Source organism: Anser brachyrhynchus (assembly GCF_964034855.1).
Source record: "Anser brachyrhynchus genome assembly, chromosome: 4".
NCBI lineage: Eukaryota > Metazoa > Chordata > Aves > Anseriformes > Anatidae > Anser > Anser brachyrhynchus.
Window position 1 is genome coordinate 50,726,916 of NC_137698.1, and position 10,457 is coordinate 50,737,372.

The following is a 10,457-nucleotide window of genomic DNA, read 5'->3' on the forward strand; positions in this document are numbered from 1 at the left end:
TAAAAGCAGGAACGTAAATATTGAGTTAAGATGCTTGTATTTAATATCTGTGATCTCAGCAAAAGGGAGGAGGAGAGGGAGGAGGAAGAGAGGTTGCCACGAAAAAAACAGCGATACTTACTGCCTGAAGTTTGCTTGAAATAGAAACGATAGTCAAAAATATTTCATGTGCTATTTGCAAGTTGTGTACTAATTAAAACCTGCATTGAAATATTTATTAAAGTACTGCATTTTTGTCTTGGCTCCCTCTCTCAAGCTGACTAGGAACTATTGTATCAGATACTTTGGGGGGCTGTGTGCAACAAACAGCCCAGAGGCTTAATTTTGTGCAGTATTTTTTGAAAAGCTATGACTGCAAGCTGTTCTTCAGCAGAGTGTAAGGTCGAAATGTAGCAGGATATTGCAGTTTTAATGTTGCTATCACACAGGTATGTAAGGCATGGGAGGTAATCAGTAGCAAGTTATTAAAAATCAATTTGCTCCAGTGTTCTACAGTGCAGACATCCACCATCATAAGTATTATTAAAAAATAAATACATAAATAATAATAATTTAAAAACATACTGTGAATTTTCTAATACAGATTACATTTTCTTTTTTTTTTTTTTTTTATTGGAGCTGCAGTTCCTGGAAAAAAAAAGTAATTTTTCTTTTTCATGGAGTAAGATTTGGTTCCAGATCTGAAACCTATGGGAAAAAAAGGGCTTGGAAAGGTGATGTGGAAGCATTATAAAATATCTGGACTGATAAAAAGGACACCGATAATGAAGACTTGATTTTATTCTCTAAATGACAGTTATAGCCATGAGTTTTTATGGTGCCATTCAAGAACTGTATCTTTTATATCTGTTTTCAGTTGCAAAGATATTATTAAATTTCAGTCAGTTTGGGGATGTTATTTTCCAGTGTGGGAGTCTGCCTCCTCCAAATGAATTCTGAGAGAGGCTGGAGGAAGAGAGGAAATGCTCACCCTCTCAAAGAAAAGAGAAGGTCTCCCTCAAGAAAACTTAGTGCCTTCATGCCTTGAAACCACACATCGCCTACCATGTTTAAATGGCGTTATTCAGACTGCAAACTTATACATCCAAAGGATCAGAAATGCTAGAATTATAACAACATATTTTGGTTGGAGTCCTCGGCATATTGTGATGTTGACCCTATTGGTAGATTGTGTGCTCTTTCTGTGCAGATGCCACATTATGCATAGCAAGCTTCTTTCTTGTGACTTACATATTTTCATTCAGTTGTAAGTACTGGAAAAAAGGACTTGAAGCTACTCTATCGTATTCTGTAGTGCCCTGGATGTCCCTTTACATTATCATTACAAATATCTGAGAATAGTAGGCCTTTGTGTTTCTCCTGTGAGCCCACACAATGCTGTGGAGGAACCATTTGTTTTGAAATTAGAGGTATCTATTTAACATCAGGAAGTTTATTTGGTATTTTAAGAACTTGTGTTGTAGCAAGGTCAGTGTAATGTCTTTCAAAACTATCCTAGATTCACATTGGTGACAGCCTGGGGAGAGATGAGCCTCAGTCGACAGTTCTTTTGAGGCATTTCTACATCCTCAAGGCTCCTTTGCACTCATGTGCTATCTGCAACTACCTCGTTTAGCAGGGAGCAGGCACTGCAGCCTGTGGCAGGACCTTCTCCCCCTTCCCCTGCCCTCCCAACATCACCTATCTGGCAGCTGGGTGAAGATGACTGATATTGGTGTCTACAGATAATTAATCTTTGGCTGACTACCACCTGCCTGATTGATGGATTTCTTTTAAAATAAATAAAAAAAATAAAAATCTGTCCACTTAATTGCTATGCAGAGAGCATCACTGAAAAGGAAAAAGAGAGAACAACCTCTCTGTCCCAGGACCAAAGGCAAGCACCATGCTCTTGCCTAGCACAGAAGAGGTTTAGTGGTTACTTACACTTTTTTAAAAACAAGCAACAACGATGACAACAAAGCAAAACAGAAACTGTCTGAGACTGATCACCAGCCTGATCTAAAAGCAAACCCAAACCAGACAAGTTATGCAGGAACAGCAGGAAACTCATTCAGAGCCATTTTCAACTCGAATGTAGCAAGCCCACCTCCTCCTAATTGTGTAGATTGTACTATTGTATGGGCACACTGGTTATTAGCTGTATTTCTTCAAGGAGGGCTTTTTGCTTAACTTAGTTAAATGGCAAACAAATGCCAAATAAAAGATCATTGCAAAATGTACCATAATAAAACTACTCTCCAAATGCCTTGTGATTATGGCAAGAAATGTCAGCAAAGCAAACTGAGGTTAAACTTTATTCCGTGCTTTCTACCAATACGGTGAAGCAGTGCAACACTAATGTGTGAGGCTCTGGAAACTCCAGCATGGAGTGTTTTAAGAACAGGGTAGCAAATGTCTCCCAGCGATGGATGGGGAATTGCAGATCCTGCATTGCAACCTGAGAGCACAAAGAGAGCTGGATGGTCTTGAGAGAGCCAGGGGTCACTCCAGGGCTGCCAGGTGACACCAGCCACCCCACTCACTGCAGGAGTGAGAGAAGTCTGTCTTACTTTGCCTTCAAACTGGACTGATTGTCTTTGCACAAGGAGGAACAAACAAAACTCTTTTGGAGGTATTGAACTGTGACTCCATCATTTCATCTTCCCCTCGGCCATTGCAATAGTCAGTGGTGTAAAGGGGCATAAAAGCTTTAGCTTAACTACTGCACCATGCTAACAATTGACATCAGTGAAAACAAATAGCTATTTATTTTTTTTCCAACTTTTTTAAGATCTCATTTTAAGATTTTAAGTCTCAACAGAAAAAACAGTGTGAGTATGTCTCATACCATCTTGAGAGGACAAATGAGCTTAGACAACTCAGCAGCAAACGACAGAAGATGGGGAGCTACTGAGCAGGGCCATGCCAAGAGTGAGCAGAGAGCTGCTGTGCCACCAGCTTCACTTGAATATTCAGGGAAGTTATTTAAATGGTGACACCTTGTCCTGGCACATGTCCCCATCGTCTTCCCTAGAACAAACCCTGGCATACAGCACTTGTCCTGTCACTTGCCTTTTTTCGTTCAATGGAAGAGCGAAAAGATTCTGCACATTGGGGACACATCTGCATTTGAAGCCACAATAGCAGGGAATGTAGATGGCTGTGCACATAAAAAATTAAACCCCAGGGTGTATTTTCACTGAATGTTTTGTGCCCTGCCCTCGCTAGACCAGGGAGACTTAAGGCCACAGTCACATGGATTAAGGCAGAGGCATTGCACAGATGGAAGATATCCACCACTCTGTGTGCAGATTTCAGAATTAAAGTGCCAGTGGTAACTGAGATGGCAGAGATTTAATAATGCTCCTAAAAGTGCCTATGTGAACATCCTGGCTGTTTGTGGGCTGGAGAAAATGTTTTCTAGGACCACAGTGGTACATGTGAATCAGCAGTTCATGTCTGCTGGGGAATCTGGGGGGAGAGGCATCAAAGTGGGGTGTGCTGGGGAAGCTGTAGGGTGAGGCGGCAGGCAGGGCAGTGTAGCAAAAGCAAACAGAGGACCTAGCTTTGCCAGGCTGGGCAACACACAGGAGGGATGTCAGAGTGGCCAGGCTCTGACAGTGCCCACTATTTTTCAGAAATAACTCTTGAAATGCAGAGCTGAGGAAAACAACCACAGCCAGTCACAGAGGAGAGGCTGGAGCGCATGAGCTCCACCAAGCATCCTCCCTTTCAGCCAGCTGGCTTGCCTGCCTGTAGCAAGAAATCCCTGCACAGAACCAAAGAGCATGTTTTCCAAAGAAATTTGGGTGAAATTTCAGGTGAAACCAGAAAAGTTGATCAGAAAGGAAGACTTTTCCAAAATGAAAGATTGTGTCCCTGGCTGCACTGAGAAGCAGGACTGTCTCTAGTAAACAGTAATTATTCTTCTGTGAAGTAAAGATTTTGTGAAACATCACAAAACAGTGTCATAAATCAGAAAAGGCTAGGCCCTAAAACCTCTCGTCAGAGACATGGCCTCAGGCTTCCCCTGGAAACTCATCCCTCAGGCTGTTTACCCAGGCCATATGCAGGCTAAGGAAGTGCCTACACTAATCTGTTTAGGAGGGAGGACCACAGCAAACATCTCATGACAGCAGCTGACCTTACAAGAATGCCTCCCTGAAGATGGCAGAAACTTCATGTAGGTGCCTAAAGTTGCAAAATATGTGTCGTTTTGACCTGCCATGCTGGTCACATGCTTCACACCCTTGGGATCCCCAAGCCTTGTTCTCTAATCGCATTTTAACCTGAAATCCAAACTGTGAATCAGTCCATTCACGAAGAATTTGAGTAAATCTTCTGTAGTGTTTATTTTCAAATATCTGAGCTGACTCAGGGAAAGCAGGATCTCTTCATCTCCACAGCAGCCACTTCTCAATGGAAATGGAATGCAATTACTTTTAAGGTAAAGAAATAATTGTTTTCAGCTGGTTAATAATGAAAAGAAATTGCATGCAAGAGTGTGTACTGTCAAATCCTCTTATTAAATGTAGGGAGAGACAGGTTGCAGAGCATGGCTCCAGGATGGGACAGTGATACAGCATTATCCCTTCTCCCCCTGTATTACAGCTTCAAAAATTATCTGCAGACAGTACCTCAAGACAGCTGAAGACAAAGGGTCCTACAGAGCTGGAGATAAGCACCAAGTTTTATCACTTCAGATTCATTCAATCCCCTGCCTGACTCAAACAGATGCAATCCAGACTGAAGGCCCAGTGTTTGTGTACCTTCTGATATCTTTCTGACCTTGTAAAGGGATTGCAAATGGGGCATAAGTATAATTTATACATACTATAACCTCACGGTTTATTGTGCCCGGTGGAGACTTGCTAAATATGAGACTCAGGCCCAGAAAGTTCACATTAATTCAGGCATTTGTTGTTTCTTCAAAGTGCAAAATGGTAGTTATGCAGCTGAAACTCCCAATGGTAGCATTGTAGCTTCGCAAGATGAGACAAATAAAGCATCCAGTGTTCAGAAAATACCACAGGAGCCCATCTCAGTGAATCTGCTGATCTCCCTAGCATCCGTCAAAACGAGTCTTCTCAGAGAAAAAGCATCTGTGTGTGAGACTTTTCATACATCTGATAGCTGGGAGCGACTCACTGGCTGGGGTGCTGGTGTGGAGTCAAACTGGGGCACACTTCACCAAACCCAGCTCCAAGAGCAGCAAGATGAGTGGCAAGAGAAAGAAACTGCTCCCTTCTTGTGGCCCTGCAGCATGGCCCCCTGCCCAGACCAGGGACAACGCTGCTGGGATATGGCAACTCCTTTCCTTTGCCTTCCCTAAGAAAACCTGGGCTTTCACACATTTCATTTTTCTGAATCATAGAGCAGCTGGACGGGTGCCCCACTTGAGCACCATGGCACAAACATCTCAGTCTGCACCACCAGGGTTCAGAGGGCAAGTCCACGAAGGTGGGCAGTGATGGCCTACACCCCTCATCTGCCAGGCTCTACCCTCAGGGGCACCATGCTTGGTGTCAACCCAGTGCCTCCTTAGAAGTAGGGTCCAGTCGGCATTACCTGAAGTGAGGAGGAGGATGTCCCCGAGGAAGGATGTCCCAAGCTTTCAGCCATAGCAGGGAGCCTTCTGGATTTTGGTACTCCCCTTGCAGCATCCATTTCACCTTCCTTAGCCCTCTGCACCAAAAATGTTGATCACAACTAAAAGCATTTCTTAGCATGCAGACTAACTATGCTGTTTAACACTAGATAGTAGTAATGCATAGATAACTAGTATTTATTTTCTTAATCTTACATTCATCTATGAATGTGTGTTTACATTTAGGATTTCTAAGTATCATGCTTCTCATGTGTGCCTGATTTTTAATGATCTCCTGAATAATTCATTTTAAAAGCCTCTTTATTTTCTTCTCTCTAGTTTAATTAACCTCTTGGTGCTGTTGGTGGGATTGTGCCATAAAAGTGTAATGCGTTTTGCATTAGCGTGTAACTCATGCTAGAAAAATCTGGGTCTAGCCACTGAAGAGTTAATAGCAGGCTCTGACTTAATGCTGTTTTATTACAGATGATGAATAGTAACAGAAAGCTTTCTTTATATGCTGAATGCTACCTTAGGATACCCAGGAAAGAGTACTGGTCCTGCCCAGGGAGACTGGACAGACCTTGGGGTGCTGCTTGCCCCTCGTGCTGAGGCTAGGGCAGTACCCCAAATGAGTTTTCCATGGAGTTCACTTCACCAGTCCCTGAAGACTGAAGAAGGTTCCCAAACACATGCTGGTCCTCTGCCAGAGCCTCAGGTGACAAATGCTATGGGCTGACACTGGAAACCCCATGGGAAGAACAGGGGCATCTCTCTGAAGTGCGCAGCTTGAAGAAATGCCAAGCCTGGCTCCTCTCTCCTGCCGTGGGACAAGCCTGCTTCGTGGAGAGCACAAAACCTAGTGATGTGATTGCAGTGTAAGCAGGCTCTTGACTGAAATCTGCTTTTGGCTTCCCTGGTGGAGCCTTTTCTGGTTCCTACTAATGGATCCTATTGACCATTCCCATCCATTCCCACTCCATCAGCAGAAATGAACATTTCTTCCTTGTGTTGCAGTTCTGCTGTGATTATCAATAGCCATGTGAGCTGAAGTTCCTTGATGCTAGGAATTAGACTGCTTTCTGTAGTGAGAAATACTATGGGCTTTGCAAATGTGAATTGTCATAACATGGTGATGGTCAAGTCTTTATGAATGCCATGTGTGAGATATATTCTGATTTCCAACATCGCCTCAGTCCTGGGGTTTGTAGCTGCCATATGACTGCCTGCAGACTCACCTGCCTAATTTCACAGTTTGGGCATGTTATTCCATTTTTTTACAGAGCCTGGAAACAAATTAACAAAACTGTCCCCAGTTCAGTCACTTGGGAGGGGACACCAAAGGGAACTTTTGCTGCTGACCCCACTATGATACTTCACCTGCAAAGCCAGCCTTGCTGTAAAATGCCCCCTGTGCTCAGATGTGCTATGGTCACGGGAAGGGGCAGCCTACCCCTGCAGGGTCCTCACTCGCATCTACAGCAGATTCAGAGGCAGAAGATCCATCTGTGGTCTATTCCCTCTTGGTATGGCGTTGTTCTTGAGTAAACATGTAGGTGTGCTCACGGTTGTGCTCAGGTCCACTTAGCAAAATGCTTTGCAGCCAGCCAGCTGAGCATCTGAGCATCCCTTTGGTCCTGTTGTGAAGAAGCACGTTGGGCTGCACTGGACCAAGACACAACTGCACACACACGACTGTGGAGACCTGCAAGAGGCTGCAACAACAAGGAGATGTGCTTTTCCTGGGCTCATAAACGATACCCCATCATTAGATAGATGCCCATCCCTGAAGATTAGAGAGCGACTCCTAAAATAGACAAATGATTGAGGCCCAGCTGTTTTGGTCTGGCCTAACGACGATTTAAATCACTCATGCACCGTCTCAGGAAACAGATTCTCTCGCTCTGTTTTTCCCCCCGTACCAATTGTCCGGGCTCAGGCTGCCAGAACACCATGGCAGTTACTCACTGTTAATTACCCGACCCTTTCCTAAGCTCCTCTTATGTAACTGCCTCGTTACGCAATTACACAGCGGCAGGTTGCCACACGCCAGGCGGGGCGCGTGGAAGCCTTATGATACCTTAGATAAGCGCCGGGGGTTAGAGCGGTGACACGGGGACGGGGATGGGGACGGGGACAGGGTGAACAGGGCCCCACTGGAGGCAGCTGATGGGCAGAGCTTCCTATACACAGGCCGCACGGGTGCCTGGGCTTCCTGAGCATCTGTAGCTCACGAGACCGGCAGGCCTCGCAGCTCTCCCAGCAAGGGCCTTTCTGCTTCCTTTTGGTGGAGCCAAAAATATAACCAACCACCTACATTTTGCAATGGTTGCAGGGGGCTAAACTGAAACTGTGCGGGCTGGGGGGGGTTCTCTTCCCTCTCATGTACATTGTATGCACATCAGTGCACCCTAAGGAGTTTGGCACTGCAGTGTTTTGCTCAGCAGCGGTACCTAATTTTGAGAAGACGTAGTGTACTATTTCCTACATCACTGGTCATGGGATTCCTAGTTTGAAATCTTTTGTAATTAAGAAGATTTTTTTTTAACCTTTATTCTTTCTTCAGTGCTCAAAACTTCATTCAGAGGCAACAACTGCCACTGTGCGAGAGGCAATGATTTTCCTTTATTTTGCTGCCTGTAGTTTCTGAAAACATTTGGGTGGTTCACATCCCCACTTTCTCTGAGTATAGATGGAACCCCAGCATAAAGGTTCCATAAGGATGGAACCTTTAGTATTGCAGACTGCAAAGAGCCCTGTACATGACCGTGGCTCAGAAAGGGATGAGATGGCACTCGGGCAGGCCTGTCCACCAAGGAGACACCCCCTGAGTCCTGAAGGGTGTTTTAGACGTGGGCATTTGTGAAATTGTATAACACCAGGGTTTAGTTTACTAGGTTACCTACACATATTAAAACGCATTTTAATTTAATGTATTTTAATACATGCCTAAATGCTTTCAGCTTCCAAAGACCCTGAGTTCCGACAGTAGCTCTCAGAGAAAAGAAGCCAGCAGCTTGTAAGAAAAGGAATATTTGCTTCTTAACTATTGGAGTGAGACAGGTAGAATTTGAACCATAAGTAGAAAAAAAAACGTGTATGTATATGTATTTTCTTGTGTAATTGAAAAAAGATTATGCAGCCATAATTCAGGCCCGTTGTGTTTTTGTCTTGCACTAACACGCTATTTTTTCTACAACATACCTTACCATTGGAAATTTAAAACAATACTGCTTACATTCCATCTGTGTTAAAGTGTTCGATCTTTTTTGCTCCCAAGCTTCATTCTCAGCCAAGAAAGTTATATTTCTGTGTCCTAGGAGCTTATTACTATCATTTAAAATTATTTGCACTGGATGAAAAGATAGAAAGTGCAAGTAGCTTATGGACTTTCTGTGTAGGAAATCCGTTCACCATCCAGTCTGTCTGCCCAGCTGTAAGTTGCTGCATATTGAAACTATTAGATGCTAAACATAGAGCATATGGTTTAAGTCTCCTCATGCCATGGGCAGCACATCTTTGAAGTCTTAGCTTTAAAATGTTCCCTCCTTTGGGAGATCCACCAAGAGCTGTGCACACCCGGCAGCACTTTTCTGGGGAGCACTTTGAACTGATGATCACTGAGTTACTGAAGAGCAAGATTCCCTCACAGAGGCATTAGTGTCAGAACATACATGGCAATGTTTTAAAGGTTTTCCAGATAGCCACACGTACAACATGAACATGCTTTCTGAATTTTCTATCTGGGGATCAGCTTTCCAAAATCACTGACTACCCCCTGCATCTCTTTACGGGATAATGTGGTGATGTTACAAGAAATCCCATCTGAAGTGCATAGCGTAATCCTCCACTATAAATTATGATCATCAGCCTTCTGGAAAGCGGAATTGCCTAGGGCAAAACACCTCTCTTTGTCTGTCAAACCAGGGTAATACTACTTACCTATATCACAAGGGTACATTTAGGATTAATTACCCCTCCTGATGCCAAGGATGAATTTATCCCATGGCATTTGGTACTGCCACCCATTAGTGATAATCTGTATAACTAATTATTGTGAGGCCTGCCTGCCAATGTTTTCACACACACACATAACATTTACTTTTTTCTACTAGACTTTCTGGCACTAAGAGAAGTTTCAGACATTTTTTTTTTCTCAGCTAGTTTTTGCTTATGTTTTCTCCTAAAGAAGCTTATCTTCAAAGGAATCTCGACTAATGAATCCCAAGTGGTCTGGGTTGTGTGTCCACAAGGCGCAAGTATTTCCTGCTGACGCTTTAGGATATGCTTCCAAGCACCTTTTAGAAAAGGAAGTAGACTAGGACCTAGAGAGATCCTGCCCCAAAACTGGGCTGCAAATGATTCTTCCAGTCGTTGGTATTAGCTTATGATGTGCAGCTCAGCAAGCAGCCTGCATGGCTAGGTCAGGTTAGGTTTGAGGTAAATTAATTGGAAATTGAGTTTCCATTTCCAGAAGTCATTTGCAAACTCTCTGAAACTGTTAATGATTAAAGGATCCACGTCCCATTGCTTCAGTGGCATAAATGCCGGATTTGTAGGCTTGAGTGATTCATCCGGTCACAGGGTAAGCATCCAAGACAGGTGAAACAGTCTCTCTGTTGGCTCAAGAAAATAACTGCCAGGGTGGGCAGTGGACACTTCGCTGGCGTGTCTAACTTTGAGACAGCTGAAATTAACTGAAATTAATCCCACTTTAAGATGCTTTTGAAGATGGGAATTAGTTTGCAAAGTCGTAGCAGTGCAGAACTTCAAGGGTCAGCAAGAACCTAATTTAGACTCTTTCCCCAGTTTTGAAAATGTTCCCCCCTCTTCTCTTTGCATCACATGAAACTCTGGTGCTTGATGAAAAATGCATGTGCAGTTGTAT